Genomic DNA, 18,047 nt, shown 5'->3' with positions numbered 1-18,047 from the left:
AATACCAAAATAGAAAGAAAACTTAAGATGAAATTTCATCACTATAGAAGAAAAGAAAGAGACACAACTACATTGCACACTTCTGGAAGTTTCACAGATCTGACTTACATTTTTACTTAAAAATTAGATAAACAGGTTAGGTAAGAAATACTTAAATACAATGTTACGCCATTGCCTTCTTTCATCCAATACTGTAAGCATAATGAATTATGGGGCGGTGCGGAAATCTCGCCGGATTTGACTTCATCGAAGTTGAGAGTTGATGGTGATGTTTCTTTTTTCTTTGGGACACGTGATTCCGATCTCATTAGGACGAGTTTCGCGGCCTCCGCGATAAAGCATGGAGTCTCCATTTCCCGGAAATACTCAGTGTAACGTATGTTATTGTTGTACGTCATCTGTCGAAGCACGGGGAATCCCCTGGTGAAGAGTAACAGAAGGGAAGTTCTGATGTAAGGCAGAGGATGAATGAATATACTCTTGAGTCCCTCTTGAGTGGTAGAGTCGACAAATAGTGTCTCCATAAGTGTTTAGCAGAGTTCCAAAATGTCTCTTTTTACTGAATTAGCTGAACTGAAATGTATTTAGCCGAGTTAGTTGAAAAGGTAGTTTTTCTCAACCACAGTGAGTTTCAATTGTGTTTGCACTTGTGTGAATGCCTTTGATAATTTTTCCGCTGTCACCAATGAATATCTCTGTTTATGGGAACTTCTAACAGTTTGACGGGAATAACTGACTGTACTTTTTAATGGGTAATTTTAAGATCTTTTCATCGTGGTAAACTTTGGAAAGAAGAGTCATTTCAAATTCCAAGCTACGGGCAATAAAGGTATTTGAATTTCTCTTACAGTCCAGTGAGCATTCAAAAAGTCTGTGGTCTGCCAAATGAATAAAGGGGGTAAGTTTCCGAAGAAACTGTAATGCTGCGTCGGTGGGATAGTATAATAAGGCAGGGGTGGATCCAGGGTAGTTTACCTGATTTCCGGAACTCACTCAAATTTTTTCCGACCTAGTTAAATGTTGATAAAAGTACTTTTGGAAAACACTCTAATTTCCCTTTGGAAACTACTGATACTTTTGTGGAAATCACTAAACGTCTTCCAGAAATAAACCATCTTCCTGTTTTACAGTTATTTATTAAAGAAAATACGTTTAGAATGACTAATTTCGTTATAATTGCGGTCATGAGGCGTTCGGGAGCGCTCCGGATCACGCGCTGGCCTTTCGAGCTTCGATTACACCTCGGAAACCGTCGGAAGCCGTCGGAAAATGTTCGTGGAGCCAATCTTTACGCAACCGGTGGTTGTAAGTCCTTGTTATTTGGTGACAATAACAGGCGGAACACAGTCAAAACCCCTCACGATTGGCTAGCAAAGATTTCGTCATCGGAACTCACTCAAAACACTCTTCTGATTGGCTAGTTCTGTTTGGAAACTACCTTGGAAACTATTGACAAAGTATAAAATGGGCAGTTCCTCCCCCAGCGGGTCTCTTTCGTTGCTGTTAAACGTTTAAAAGATACTAGTGTTATGACTCGCGGAGATCCTGTTTGTCGGAGGGAGGATTGTTCTCCCTTCGACATTGGCCTAGTTTTCGACGAGATCCACAACTACTCGCCGCATCAGAAGCTGGAGTTCGTCGAAAACGTGTGGAAACCAGGTGAGCTTTTTGATTTCCTCGTGTCAATGGAAAATGGAAAATCTCGTAAGTTTGTCTCGGGCTGGCTGAAAAGATTTCCATGGCTAGCTTACTCCAAATATTTCGATGGAGCATTTTGTTTTGCTTGTGTTTGTTTTGGAGTTCAGTGTGGGCGAAACGCTAATAAGTTAGACAAATTATTGAAGTCTCCTCTCACAAATTGGACTTCGGCCGCTTCTCGCTTAACCAAACACTCGCTAGGAAATTGTGAAATTCACAATTTTTCTATGACTGCTATGAATGATTTCAAGAGAATGATGCAAAGAGGAGCTGCCCCAATTGACCAGCAGTTAAATAACATAGTTCAACAGCAAATCGCGAGAAATCGGGAGATTCTAAAGTCCCTTTTCAAAACTATTATTTTCTGTGGGAAAAACAACATCCCACTCAGGGGGCGGAGAGATGATGATCCCACTAATGCTGCCCTAACCGGTAATTTCCAGGCATTGCTAGAATTCCGGGTAGACAGTGGTGACCAAACACTGCAGCAACACCTGGACACTGCACCCAGAAATGCCACATACATTTCAAAGACCATTCAGAATGAAATGATAGAAACTGCTGGTGCTCACATTTTGAATGATCTATCACAGGAAATAAGAAATAGTAAGTATTTTTCAGTTATGGCAGATGAAGCTGCTGACATTTCAAATAAGGAGAATGTTTCTGTAGTAATAAGATTTCTGGATACAACTAAAACCATCCGAGAAGAATTTATTGGGTATTACATTTGTGAGGAGGGATTAACAGGGGAGGCTATCAAGGACATCATAACTGCAGCTGTAGCAAACTTAGGATTGACAATGGAAGACTGTCATGGGCAGTGTTATGATGGTGCAGGCAATATGGCTGGAAGACTAAATGGAGCCTCCTCATTGATCAGTGCAGAACACGAAAAGGCAATCTATGTCCACTGCATGAACCACAGGCTTAATTTGTGCATAGCAGACACTTGCCAATTGCCAATTGTCAGGAACATGATGGATATTGTGCGCAAGATTTCTAATTTTTTTAACAACTCTCCCAAGCGTCAACAACATTTAATAGCCAAGATCAGAGAACTATTGCCTCGGGCAAACCATACTGTTTTAATTGATGTGTGCCGCACACGATGGATTGAACGGATTGATGGAATGGACCGCATAGTTGAACTTCTCTACCCAGTCACAGCTACACTTGAAGACATCTCACTTAACAGAAACAGCCCTGGAGACTCAACCTGGAATCCAACAAGCAGACATGATGCTCAGTCCTTAATTAATGCAATCAACTTTTCCTTTATTGTTTCTCTTGTTATTGTCAGACATATTTTGGGATTAACTAGACCACTCACAGTGAAGCTGCAACAAAAAGCAATGGATCTTCTAAAAGCTAAAGATGAACTTGCTCTTTTGAAATCAGTCCTTGAAGACATGAGCACTGACATTGATAACAGACATCATAATCTCTACCAGGAAGCAGTGACCATTGCAAGACAAGTAGCAGTCCAGCCAGAAATGCCAAGGATAGCCCAGAGACAAATGCATAGAAATAATGCTCCTGCTGCAACTCCTGAGGGGTATTTCAAGATCAATCTTACTAGAGTTTTTCTTGACCATGTACTCCAGCAGCTCAACACCAGATTCCAGGATGATGTATTTGTTTGCTATAAAGGTATTTCGATTATTCCCTCTGTTTTACTAGCTACTGACCCTGCCTGGAAGGCCAATGTTTTGGAATTTTGTAACCATTACAGACAGGACATACCAAATTATGCAGGATTACAGGCAGAGCTTTTGTAATGGGAGAGATTGTGGAAGGGGAGGGATAACAGAGGAGATATTATTCCTGACAGTTTGGAGGCTACACTGAAGGATATTGACAAAGATGCATATGTCAACATCTATTCCATGCTGAAAGTCCTGATCACAATTCCAATTTCATCTGCATCTTGTGAGAGATCCATATCATCCCTTCGGAATCTTAAGAACTATTTGAGAAATACAATGACCCAGGACAGACTGAATGGATTGGCACTGATGCATGCCCACAGAGACATGGATTTTGACCTTGAACGTATAATAGATTTATTTGCTGAGTTACATCCTAGGAGAATGAGAATGGCAAACATTTTGTAATAATTTTTTGCACCAGCTGTTTCTAGAGTACTTGTGAGTTATGTTCTGTCTGGGTTATGGCCTTTAAGTCTCATAATCCTTAAACTGATGGAGAACAGTACAGAAGCTCAAACTGGTGCCTGTATAACTTTTTTCAACTCATTTCAAGGTTATTTTCTATTTTGTTTTACTTGTGATGATTTTCCATTGACATTGACATTGGGTTTTCATGTTAAGCTTAAATGGTTAACAAACATTTTCACTGAACTCAACCAGCTTCACAGCAATTCCCAAGGATGAAGAAAGGCCAGTATTATTTCAAATTATCATTTTACTTCAATTTGTATATCATTTTATGATTCTTATAATTTATATTTTTCTAATAGTTGTTTTATTTTTTGAATTCCAGCTCCCAACACAGGCTAACCATCCATAAAGCCCTTCTCTCTCTCTCAAATTCTTTTCTGTGTTGTGCTCCTATAAATGAAATGAATAAAAGCCAGCTCAGGAAATGTTGTTTTTAGTGTTGCTAAACATTTGGATTTATTGAGCCTGGCTTTCATTCATTTCATTTATTATAGGAGCACAACACAGAAGAAATTTGAGAGAGAGAAGGGCTTTATGGATGGTAAGCCTGTGGTCCCAAGGATGAAAAAGGCAAGTAGATTTTTATTATCAATCTTTAAACTATATCATCAATTGTGCTTGTTTTTCTTTTGTTATCAAAAACACTAACACTTGGTTCGTTTTTTTTTCTCCACATCTTGATTTTCCTGACTGGGAGGTGATGTTTTCCAGTGTGAAAAGTCTTGGTGATGACTTGGCCTTCCTGAAAACACTATATACACTGGTTTGCACAGTAGCTAAAGGTGAAATATTTGTAGATCAGAGTGTTTCCTGTAGTACTTTCAAGAAAAATAAATGTTTTTTGCCTTTTTTATTACATGCTTTTTTAGTCTTTTAGGGGCAATTAAATTTTCTAAAAATGCATGAAATGGCCTTTAGAGAGCTCCAAATTTCAAATTTTCTCGGGGGGGGCATGCCCCCGAACCCCCCTAGCAGGAGTGGGTCCTCGGGTGGAAACTACTCACTCAAAATCCTGGATCCACCCCTGTAAGGTAATCTAGTATAGTCAATTGAGTTCAAAACGTAAATTGGCTATTGTTTTTAAGTTTTCAGACTGTCACTACAGTGAGTCCTTGAAGAACTAACATTAAATTATTAGTATTGCGCGGGACATTATTTATTGCTCAAGTAATAGTAGTGCAAAGCTTCCAAAGCACATAGGCCTTGCACTATGTGTGCACTATCTCACCTCATCGCGTCTCCTTATAACACTCCTTAACAAAATGGGACACTGTTGCAGTTGTTGTAACAATAGGATTAAAGTAGGGATTGTTACATCAGGTGACTTTACGAAAGGGACACGTGTGTGTAACAACCCAGCGAGGGCAGAAGAACACGAGCTCCCAATACATATGCATTGAGTTCTGAGAGAAGCTTCTTGTGTCTTGTTGTTTATAATCTTGCGGCTCGTTACATGGTGTCAGGAGTGGGATTGGTCAAGCAAAATGCCAGATGAAACACTTGGAACGCCCAGCACAAGCGCTGCCGCGGAACGATCGATCTCTCAGCTCAAACCGCTCAGCAACTTGGATTTCGGAAATCCCAGTGAGCTCCCACATGACTGGAAAAGATGGAAAGAAGAAATTACCTTGTACATGGACTTGGCAATGGATGGGAGAGAAGAAAAGACGAAGGTAAAACTCTTTCTTTATACTATCCGCAACCAGGGACGAGAGATATACGACACACTGCCATTCTCCCGCGGCCCAACCGAACGTTCGCTCAAGGATGTGATCGATGCCTTTGAAACACACTGCAACCCCAAGAAAAACGAAACAGTAGAGCGTTATAAGTTTTTCACTAGGGTGTAAGAAGAAGGAGAGCCGCTAGAAAAATTCATAGTTGACCTGAAGATCTTAGTCTCAACCTGTAATTTTACCACCCTGCGGGAGTCACTGGTCCGTGACCGAATTATCTGTGGAATTCGTGACTCAAAGCTTAGAGATGATCTTTTGAAAGTTGCCGACTTGGATCTTGATAAGTGCGTCAATGCCTGTCGAGCCTCCGAATTATCGAAAGAAAGGAACAGAGCAATTGAGGCAACGTCAGAAACAGTCCACCATCTCACTAGCGGAAACAAAAGAGAAGAGAAAAAAGACAAAAGAGATCAGGGCGGCAGAGATGACAAAGATGAGAAACGGAAATTAATCCGAAAATGCAAATTCTGTGGACGACAACATCGGCGAGGAAATTGCCCAGCATATGGTGTAGAATGTCCAAAGTGCCACAAATCAAATAATTTCGCCTCCGTTTGCATGTCTAGGAGGCCAAAACCAGTCCACACTGTGGAAAGCGATGACGACTATGATGAAATCAAAACAGTAGAGTTGAACCCCGTTGATGAGATTAACGCCGTGGCAACACTTAAATTTCCGAAGCGCCTTTTCGCAACGATAAATGTGGGCAAGACGCCAGTACGCTTTCAGCTCGATAGTGGAGCCTCATGCAACGTCATCTCGGCGAAAACCCTCGAAAATTGCTTGGGTGAAGTTGAACTAAAGAAGACAACGAGAAGGCTTTCCATGTACAACCGCACCACGATGCAACCATTGGGACTTTGTCAGCTGGAACTCTGCAAGACCAAAAATGGGAATGTGTATCAAGTGGAATTCACAGTCCTAAGGCAAGATTGCACTCCCCTTCTTGGGAGCGAAACCACACAAGAAATGAACCTCATTCAAGTACGTTTTGAAAACATTCTGTCCTTAGATCTTAGCTCAGAGGACAAGCCACTTACCAAAGAATCGCTTATTGCAAAGTTTCCGGATGTCTTCAATGGTACAGGTAAGCTTCATGGCTCGTACCACCTGGAAATTGAAGCAGATGCTATCCCTGTTGTTCACCCTCCAAGAAAAGTTCCCATAGCCATTAAGCCTCAGCTCAAAGAAGAATTGGAACGATTGCACAAGCTCGGAATCCTAGCACCTGTCACAGAACCTACTCCCTGGGTTTCTAGCATAGCTGTAGTAAAGAAGCCTAATGGTACCTTGCGTATTTGCATAGATCCGAAGGACCTAAACAAAGTCCTGAAACGCAGTCATTACCCATTACCCACCATTGAAGATATCCTGCCAGACCTCAGCCGTGCCAAAGTCTTCAGCACATTTGATGTCAAGAACGGTTTCTGGCACATCGAACTCGATGAAGAGAGTTCGAAACTCACCACATTCAATATGCCCTTTGGAAGGTACCGTTGGCTACGGTTACCCTTTGGCCTCTCCTCTGCTCCAGAGGAATTCCAAAGACGCCAACACCAGGTGATCGAAGGTCTTCCTGGAGTGTTGTCGATACATGACGATATTCTGGTTTATGGTGAAGGCGATACCTATGCAGACGCGCACCAAGATCACGATAGAAAGCTGAAAAACCTCATGAAACGGTGTCAGGAACGCAATGTGAAACTCAACAAAGAGAAGATGAAACTCCGGCGCAACGAAGTTCCTTACATTGGTCACGTTCTCACAGACAAAGGACTCAAACCTGACCCCGGCAAAATCCAGGCGATGTTGGAAATGCCCAAGCCAACGGATGTGGCCGGAGTGCAGAGACTAATTGGGTTTGTCAACTACCTCAACAAATTCCTTACCCGCCTCAGTGACGTATGCGAACCTCTCAGGAAACTAATGGCCAAGGATGTGGAGTGGCATTGGACGGACCATCAGGATCAAGCCCTCCAAAGGATCCGTCAGTTAGTCACCGAAGCATCAGTATTGAAATACTACGAGCCGATGGAAGAACTCACCCTCCAAAGCGATGCCTCACAAACAGGTCTAGGTGCAGTACTTACTCAAAACGGCCAACCCCTTGCATTTGCCAGTAGAGCCTTGTCAGACACCGAAACCAGATATGCCCAAATAGAGAAGGAGCTCTTGTCAGTGGTTTTTGGGTTAAAGAAATTCCATCATTACACATATGGCCGAAAAGTTACGTTACAAACTTACCACAAGCCGCTTGAAGCCATCGTAAAGAAGCCTCTCCACATGTCTCCGAAACGACTCCCGCGCCTGTTGCTACGATTGCTAGTATATGATGTTATCCTCACTTATAGATGTGGCCGTCAAATGCAGCTAGCAGATACGCTTAGTAGAGCATACTTGCCGCTCAACGATGCGACACCGTTCGAGATGGAAGTTCAAAGTGTAAACATGGTCCAAGATTTGCCGCTGGCAGCAGCTAGACTGGATGATGTCCAAGCCCACACTGCCAAGGATGACACCTTACAAGTGCTAACCAGAGTCATCCTGGTGGGCTGGCCGGAAGACAAAACTGCCATTCCTGCTGCAGCAATGCCCTACTTCAGTGTTAGGGACGAGCTTAGCGTCCAAAATGGGATAATCCTTCGTGGAGAAAGGGCACTAATTCCCAAATCACTCAGACATGATATGCTAAGGCGGATCCATATGTCCCACATGGGTTTGGAGGGGTGTCTACAAAGGGCAAGAGAGTGCGTGTACTGGCCCGCCATGTCCAGTGAGGTGAAGGACTTTATTCTGAAGTGCGACATTTGCCGTTCTGTTGACAACAAGCAGCAAAAGGAAACTCTTATTTCCCTTGATGTCCCTGACCGTCCGTGGGCCAAAGTGGGGGTTGATTTGTTCACGTTCAACCAGACCAACTACCTGATAATCGTGGATTACTTCTCTGGGTTCTGGGAGATCGACCCTCTAGAAAACACTACAGCCAGTCCCATAATCAGAAAGATGAAGATGCAGTTTGCCCGACATGGTATTCCCGATGTCTGTGTTTCAGACAATGGCCCACAATTTACAGCTCATGGGTACAAGAAGTTCAGCAAGCGATGGAAATTTGAGGTAGTCACGACTTCACCGAGATACCCCAAAATTAATGGAAAAGTTGAAAATGCTGTCGGAGCAGCCAAACGACTAATGGAAAAAGTGAAGAAGAATTCTTCCGATGCTTACCTTGCTCTCCTCGACTACCGCAATACACCAACACAAGGCTTAGATACCAATCCAGCCCAGCGACTGATGAGCCGCCGAACGAAAACCCTCCTGCCAACAACAAAAAATCTGCTGGTTCCTGAAGTAACGTTAACCATGGGCAGCATCAGAAGATTCTGGCCAACAAGCAACGCCAAGCGAAATACTGCAACAAAGCAGCTCATGATCTCCCCGCGTTGATCTCAGGAGATGTTGTCAGAGTGAATTTCTCCCCTGACAGCCTCAAACAAGAAGACCTGCAGAAGGCACAAGTCAAGGCCAAGGTCGGGGTCAGGAGCTACGAGGTAGAAACAGAAGACGGCAAAAGATTTCGACGCAATCGCATTCACCTAAGGAAATCAAATGAGACCTTCAGCACTCGCCAACCGGCGGGGAAGTCGTCATTTGGCTATGTTCCAGCAGCGTCAACAGCCAACCCCCTGGGCTCCGTCACCCCACCTATCGATCTTGTCGCTGATCAGTCGCCGGTCGGACCAGCTCCAATTCATACCACAGATCCGCTCGGAAATTCCAGTGAGGTAGTTACTACACTGCCAAATGACAGTCCTTACCGCACCCGGCACGGCCGTGAGATCAAGCGACTGAAGCATCTAAGAGATTATGTCTATATAGAGATATTAAACAATGTTTGAGTTTGAACTTAATTTAAGTTTAGGTTATGCCATGGCGGAGACAGACACTAATTGACTGCAAAGCCAGTTTAGTTTAGTTGTTTTGTTTGTTTTCATATTTTGGTTCATGTTGTTGTTCTCTAAAGGGGAAAAGATGTAACAATAGGATTAAAGTAGGGATTGTGTTACATCAGGTGACCTTACGAAAAGGACACGTGTGTGCAACAACCCAGCGAGGGCAGAAGAACACGAGCGCCCAATACATATGCATTGAGTTCTGAGAGAAGCTTTTTGTGTCTTGTTGTTTATAATCTTGCGGCTCGTTACAGTTGTGACGAACTGCGTGCGACAGACACTAGTATCGCAGCGGAAGTACTCGCTGAAGCGGATGAGTATGGCACTGTTGTACCGAAAGTAGAGCACCTGGCCCCGGTTACTTGAAAGTTGGATAACGCTATCCACTGGATAAAACTCTCTACGGTGCATACACTTATCCACCGGGTAGCAATTTATCCGTTGGATAGCGTTATCCGACCTTTACTAGTACAACTGGGCCCTGGTCCGTTTCTTTTACTAGCGGCAGACAACAAAAATGTCAACGAAGAAACCCTCGATGGAAAAAATACAACTCATGTTACATTCATGGTTGTATTTCAGAGACGACCAAATATATGGACTAGAACCACCCCCGGTCTAACTGGCAAACCACAATGACGGAGAAACTATCCTTACAAGCAGGGGGAAAGATTTACGAGCTAAAAGAGTGCTCTGCATTTGGGAGATGACCTCAAATCACTTTTTGTACTCGTCAGGTTAAACAACAGTGGTGGAATTAAAGAAGAAAATGAGCTGTTTGAGTCAGCACGTTGCGCTGATGAAGTATGAAAAGTCATGAGAATGCATCCCTCAGGTCTAATAGAATCACTATCTCGGGAAGTAATCGCGAGTCAGTCAGTTCATGGATGGAGTGCATTCAACGCATTGCTTTATCTAGAGTCACCAGAAATTAGCGTGGTTGGCTTCTAGCTGCCCCCTAACAGATGGCTCCTCAACGGAGTTCAGTTCAGGGTTTCTCTAAGATTTTACTTGTCACGTGATAAGTCACGTGACATTGCTATATGGTGAAATTAAACTACGAGCAAAGTATTTTGAGCTAACTGGGTATTTGGACCGCTAATGTTGATAAGGGTGTAAAAGGAAAAAAAAATGAGGAAACAAATGTCGTATACTCTACAACCTCGTTTTCACGCCGACGAAGGGATGACGTAGCAAAAACCCCTCCTTTCTCTCGGATCGTATGCCACTTTTCGACTTTACGGCGTAACGAGCCTTACTCAGGAGGTATTGTTCTGATAAAATCCACTGTCAAACCTTTTCTAGCTCGTGGGTTGAACGAAACCCCGATTTTCCGGTCTCTGCTACCTGACTATTACAAACAAAGTAAGAGTTCAACAAGCGTATCAAATAAATGACGTCACGCGGCCTCAAACCCGTAGGGTTGTCTTCTGTGCTATTACGGTAAAAATAGTTTCTGGGTGCTACCTGTGCTTCGCTTATCCGCAATGTCCTCCATAGTAACAGCCTTGTTCAAAGCCACTATCGGTTTGCTGGTCAACAAAGCTAGAGATAAGGCCGCAGAGATTCTGAAAGACGGCGATGTAACAGATCAAAGATTCCACTCCTTGATCGTCCGTGAAATAGACGACATCAAGTCAAAGTTGGATGCGTTATCGAGAAAAGATTTAGAAGCGAGTATCAGTTTCTTTGAGGAAGGAATCGTGTTGTTGTATGAAGTGTTTGACATAGTCAAGTCTAGAAACGAGCGTGGTGAGGCAACAGCACAAGCAGCTTCCGATGAAGCATTTTCTCTCGTTGAAGGAATCAGAAAGTTAGAGCTTACTGGCTTGGACGAGTCTGCTACAAGAAAGCTTTCCACTGCAAAGGAAAGATTCAAAGATGCTCGAAGGGAAGCAACGAGGGCCTTTAAAAACGAAGGCCTCAAAACATATGACCGCATTCTGGCCATGAAGTATCAAGTAATGGCAACGATATTGGAAACAGTAGACAATCCCGCTGATGCACTGGCACCATGTGGAGTGTGTGTAAAGGAACTTAACAGTCTGTCAGCAGTACAGAATAGCTTTGACGTTGAGCTCAAGACAGGCATTCAGAAAGTGAGGGGTTTATTTGGTAAAGAGGAAAGAAGGGAAATAATTTTCAATGTTTGTCATGTGAATCGCGTGATCTTTGATATCGCACTCGCATCGGGGAGACTTGACTTCTGCCCGAGTGTTGATGTTAAAGAAAATAAAGTTTTTCCATTGTGTGACGCGATAGTAAAAGACGTGTTACTCGAACATGGTAAAGAGTATTGCTGTGTTCCACCAAGGTCATTTGGTCAGGAGGGTAAAGAGGAACACATCCTGAAGGAACCGTGGGTTATCGCTACAAACTCCAGCGGAGAATTTATTGTAATAGAATTGCGACACGTGAAGGTGTTTGACAACAGCGGAAAGTTTGTGAAACAATCGAGTCTCTCTACCGATGAAGCAAATCGAACATTTGCTTTTGAAGTCGCCACAGACATGAGTGACAACATCTTCGTGCTGATCAAACTAGTGAAGCCTAAGAGTCAGCCATCTTTTTCAGTTTGTAAACTTACTAAAACCGCTGACCTGCATCACGCGTCTTGTCTGAGGGGAGAAGGCAAGTATAGAGGACTGTCAGTCAGTGATAAAGGGAAAGTGGTGACCTTGCGGGGAGCGAATACAGCGGAGGAATATGACACTGATGGAGAGTTTGTTCGCAGTTTTGGACAAGGAATAATAAGTTCAGCGCGGGATATTATTGTTGCTAATGACGGCCTTGTTATGGTACTAGGTGATTACTATGTTCACATATTCAGTGAATCCGGCGACTATCTTGACAAGTTCAAACTGCAACAACGTGACTGTGATTACACAAGCATTACATTTCACCGAGCAGGTGAACAAGTCGTCGCCGCCGGTATTCTAGCAAGAAACCTCCTGCAGGTTGAAATATACAGTAAAGATGGTGAGTTTGTGTACTGTGCAGAAATCGCAATTGATGGTTGGTTCCGTAATGTGAAAAAGATTACCTTGACAACCAAGGGACGCGGTTGCAGATGGTAAGGTATTCACTTTTTGAATAGGGTGGTAAAGGGGTGGTCCAAAAAGTAGAAAAATTTGTTAAACAACTTTAAGATTCGCGTTTCTCTAAAAGAAAAAATTCACAGTTCACATGGTCTTAATTTCATATTGTTACAAGTCATGAAAAGTAAAAAGTCACTTGTGTAATCCTGCATCATCCAAAAGCCTCTCTTTGAACTGCTGGTTTTGATGGTTTCTTGTTTTTCTAAATTGTTCAGTTATCTTTTTTGGCTGAATTCATTCTTAAGAAGTAGTTTATTTCCATATTTCCTTTTTGACATTAAATTTCCAAAGTGTACCCAGCTTTTATCAAGATTTTTGAAAGATTATATGAAGTGTTAGTTTTGATTGTGATGACTTTAATGACAGAACATTTAGTTTCCTTCTTAGTATGTAAACGAACAGTCACATGTATTTGAAACATTTTACTTACATGTTAATATTGCATATTAGGGTTCCTTTTTGGAGGGAGGGTTGGGAAGGATTTGCAGAACCTTGGGATGACATGAGAGGGTTTTTGGTCAGGTATCAAGTTGAAGATAAATATCTAGCCAATACAAGCTTGTTCACTTAATTCATAGGGAAACCCTTTCATAGTTTCATTTCATGCAATGGATTTATTGAAAGGAATGATAGAAAATTGAAGAAGTATGGTTTTAGCAGAGACAATTTAAAAAACCAGTTCAGTAAATGTGGCCTGTCATTCCTGTTTATTCCTTTGGTAATGTATTAAAACAATTTTTACTCAAATCCTTAGATTTTTTCCCTGCCATTTTCAGGATGTTGATTAGTCATTGCACAATAGAGAATTATCTAGCTACTGTGCATGTGCATAATTTTCAAGTCAAATTTCAATTTTCTGAGCTATTTTTTCTTTTGCTTATGAAGTTTATTCTCCTGTTACTACCAGAACATCTTTCAAGAAGACTCTTCACTTTGCCTTTAGCAGCACCTATTTGAGCTCTGTGTGATACTGTAAGACTGTGATTATCATTCACTTACCAGGTAATCAATGTTACAATTAAGTAAACAAGTTACTTTGTTAGTATTATTAGTAGTCTGATTAGTATATACCGTAAAAACTCGTGTATAAGCCGCACCCCCAACTTTCAAGCATGATTTTGAAAAAAAAGAAAAAACCAAAAATGCACTTTTGTAAAAAAGGTGATCGTTTGTTCGCGCATCAAAATGTTCACAAATAAACTTGAGGAAATTTAATGTTGTGTATTTGCAGTGACATTTTAAAATATGACATTGTAACTATTTACATTGTACAATGTTTGAAAGTACGGCTCATCAATCTTCGTTCAAAGCGAAATCTTGTACAACACGGTTCGGTATCATTTTCACGAGAAAAGCAAAAAACCATAAAAGTCCTCGCCATCGCTTTCACCAAAAATGTTCTCAAAGCATTCAGGGTCAATTTCTGCAAGTTGTCGTTCGAAGTGATCAGCATAATACTGAGAGCAATGGTCTCGTGTATAAGCTGCACCCGCGATTTTTGACTCAAAATTTCGGCAAAAAGGTGCGGCTTATACACGAGTTTTTACTGTAGTTCGGTTTGTAATTAGCCATAAGGCTACTTTTTCAAATACCAAAATAGAAAGAAAACTTGAGATAAAATCCTATCACTGTAGAAGAAAAAAAAAAGACACAAGCACATTGCACACTTCTGGAAGTTTCAGAGATCTGACTTTCATTTTTACTAACAATTTATTAAACAGGTTAGGTAAAAAATATGACAGAATTTTGGGGTTGCGTTCCCCTATTTATCCCCTTTCTCCCCTCTTAGTGAAGTTTAACCCTTTAACTCCTATGAGTGACCAAGACAGAATTTCTCCTTACAGTATCAATACCATATCAACCAGATAAGCGATGAGAATAAAGAAATATATAAATTTGGGGATAATTAGTTGATCCAATAATAAATTCTCTGAATTAACTTTTTAAGAACTGTATGGTTGACAGTATGGAGAATTACAAATTTGGTCTGGGAGTTAAAGGGTTAGTATGTGTTAAAATGTATAACCAAATTTTGAAATAAATGTTGCACATGTGTGATTTTGATTAAGTTCTAGTTGTGCTTTTTTTTGTCCTGATTTAATGTATTACTTTCTTCATGCATTTGTGGACAATTTTATCTTCTGTGATGGATAGTAATAAGTAAGGAGTATACAATAGAACTGCAAAAAAGTAGGCGTACCTAAACTTGTGGGTCAGGCTTTCCCCCTAACAACTGTCACTGTTGTTTTTTTTTTTACCAACTCAGGGAAAATGTTTTAATAACTTAATGGGCCTGAAAATAAGCTGGTTCCATTTGGAGATTAACTGTGATACTGGAATCAAGCATCCTGCGCAAAGAAACATTGGCCTATGGTGCAGTATCATGGACAAATATATCAATCACACAACAGGATTTTTTTTCGTCTCAAATAATATTTGACTACATTGTTGACCATGGCTGGCATGATTTGCCATTCAAGGTAGTGCTAATAAAACAAACACACTCCAAATGTTTGTTTTATAGTGCACTATAAGATCTGTAAAAGGCCAAGTTAAATATTAAGGTAACATCCTTTGTGTTTGGACATCAATAACTAAAATATTCAGAAAGACTTACTCAACATAAAGGAAGGCTAGCCTACAATGTTGAAGGTCATCATTTTCAGCTGTGTTTGTCTTTGCCACCCTTAACACTTTAACTCCCAAGATCTGATCTGATCTGTTAATTCTCCTCCGTAGCTGCTACACATTCCCTTGTAAATTAGTTATGAGAACTTGGTGCTGGATCAAGATAGCAGCTTCTACCTGATAAGTTTGAATATTCTCATTACCCTTCTGCTGAATAATGTTCATAATAATGTTCATAATTTTCAACATTTATAGCAGGTTGATGTGGATAAAGAAAAGACTTCAAAGTAACCTGGACAAATTAACGAGAGTCCCTCAAAGAAACAGCTTGTCTTTGTAGTCACATTCTAAATTAAGTGAGTTTACTGACCTTTCATCAGTTCTGATTCTCTCGTTAGCTTTGTCAACTAAGTCAGACAGTAGGCAAGATGGGCTTTTTAATTTTAGGACAATTTCGGTAATGGAGTCGCAAAAAGCGACAGAAGACAGTCAAAACAAAGAAAACATAAACTACTCTCGTGGGTTTCATGTGCTACAAAAAGATTTGGTTCCTTTCCCGTGACTCTCGAAGTAAAGAAGTCATTCTTGATTCTTACTAAAACGTAATATGTTTTTTATATAAGATATCCTTTTTTGACCAAGCCTGCTCGGTCAAGATGTCTAAATATTGGCCTCGTTCTTTTGTTTGTTTTTCCATTAAAACGCAAAAAAGAAATCGGCTAATATCCAGCCATCTCGACCGCACAAGCTTGACCAATAACACATATATCAGTTACCTCTATCGACTAAGCTGCAGAATACCCTGCCACTCATCAGGAAACGCGCAGAGGGAGGGGCTGCGTTTAGCAGAGTTCCAAAATGTCTCCTTTTTAACTGAATTAGCTGAACTGAATTATGTTTAGCCGGGTTAGATGAAAAGGCAGGAATGCCTTTTTTTTTTTTTCGCTGTCACCAATGAGGATCTCTATTTATGGGATCTTCTTACAGTTTGACGGAAATAACCGATTATGTTTTTTAACGATCGTTAATTGGGTAATTTTAAGATCTTTCATCTCAGTAAAATTTGGAAAGAAGAGTCATTTCAAAAGTTGTTATATGGTAAAATTAAACTACGAAGGAAGTATTTTGAACTAACTGGGTATTTGGACCGCCAATGTTGATAAGGGTGTAAAAAAAAAATGAGCAAACAAATGTCATGCACTCTACAACCTCTTTTCACGCCGACGAAGGGATGACGTAACAAAAACCCCTCCTTTCTCTCGGATCGCATACCACTTTTCGACTTTACGACGTAGCGAACCTTACTCAGGAGGTATTGGTCTGATAAAATCCACTGTCAAACCTTTTCTAGCTCGTGGATTGAACGAAACCCCGATTTTCCGATCTCTACTTCCGGACCATTACAAACAAGGTCAGCATTAGATTCCATTCACCAAAACCACCTCGGTCGAGAGGGACTGAGATGGAATATTTAATGACTTGCAAAACATAACCCAATATTCTCGGAAATTCGCAAGTGATTAACCGAACATCCGAAGCTGTAAATCCCATGATTCTTGAGGAGGAAACAGAAACAGCATGGCGGGAATTTTAAAGCGCGAACGTTTGCTTGATGGTAGACATGCGGATATTTTAGGATACGTTAATTCTGTTGATGAGGCGTATTAACTTATTGCGGAGTTTGAGACAGGCGAATTTCTCTTACTTTAAAGCTGACAAAGGTTTCGGAAACACTGGTATGTATATATATACATATATATGTATATACATATACATATATATATATATATAACTAACTGCAGACAGTACTGTTTCGGCCTTCTGGGCCTCATCAGTGCAGTGCTGATGCTAGGATGGAGGTAAGACCATATAGCCACCCCAAGTGATCTCGCATATGTGGGATCATCTTAGCCATGCCAGAGTGCTCAAACTAGAAAAACTAGTGAGCATGCATAATGCTAGCAGCAATGACTCATCCTAGTAGAGTGCTCAATTTGGACATGAAAGCAAAGCTTTGTATGCCAAAGAGCTATATCTAACTGCAGACAGTACTTTTTTTTTTTATATATAAAAGCCTGGAGACCAGGCAGTTTTATTTCGTCAATGATATCTATTTACAATTCTAATTGATTAAAGTATTCGAATTAAATTATGAGTTATTTAGGTAATTACAGGTCTCAATTAACTAATGATATTTTCTCTTACAGGCGGTACGAACAGCGCACGGGCTATAACAGCCCGGAGTAAGCGCCCACCTGTAAGAGGTAACAAAGTTCTATTTAAAAGTTTTCAAAGAGATATTTCAGACCATGTGGGGCGCAAACAGCGCGCGGGCCTGTAGCCCGGAGTAAGCACCCCTCATGGGCGAGATTAAACAAGTTTCATTATATACAAAGGTTCAGGGGGGAGCAAGAGAGGGGAAGAAGGTGGGCTTACCAGCGTCGACCGAACAAAGTACGTTTTTAAAAGACCAAAAATTCCTTAAGGTATCAGTGTCGTTACTAAGAATTCTGAGTTGGACATCTTTCTTAATTAAGTCTATAATCGCGTTGGAGCTCAAAAGAGAACCTTCGAAGGTAGCTTTATTTCTGGCAAGCCAACACCAATATATGATGGTTGCCTTGAGAAAGTTAGATAAGGATATAGCGGTGGTAGATTTGTCTAGGGAAAAAGGGTAGTAGATAGATGTAGGGGAGATAGAGAAGGGGGAGTCGAGTAGAGCACGGAAAAGGGGGGAGAAGTGGTCCCAGACTT

The 18,047-nt window shown here is 41.2% G+C and overlaps 1 protein-coding gene and 2 pseudogenes across 3 annotated transcripts in view; all 3 read left to right on the top strand.

Moving 5' to 3' along the window:
• LOC113669106 (uncharacterized) overlaps positions 1-18,047 on the top strand; it is a 388,759-nt gene that overhangs the window by 179,948 nt on the left and 190,764 nt on the right. The window lies entirely within an intron of this gene.
• LOC149039295 (52 kDa repressor of the inhibitor of the protein kinase-like) lies at positions 1,525-4,730 on the top strand (annotated as a pseudogene). The gene is made up of 2 exons (XR_016180538.1): positions 1,525-4,100; positions 4,376-4,730. The product of XR_016180538.1 is annotated as a 52 kDa repressor of the inhibitor of the protein kinase-like (transcript).
• LOC149039294 (uncharacterized) lies at positions 11,055-13,163 on the top strand (annotated as a pseudogene). Its single transcript, XR_016180540.1, has one exon. The product of XR_016180540.1 is annotated as an uncharacterized LOC149039294 (transcript).

Source organism: Pocillopora damicornis, chromosome 10 (genome assembly GCF_964200805.1).
Source record: "Pocillopora damicornis chromosome 10, jaPocDami1.2, whole genome shotgun sequence".
NCBI classification, from domain to species: Eukaryota; Metazoa; Cnidaria; class Anthozoa; order Scleractinia; family Pocilloporidae; genus Pocillopora; species Pocillopora damicornis.
The sequence above is the reverse complement of the archived record's forward strand: the minus strand, read 5'-3'. Positions and strand labels throughout refer to the sequence as shown.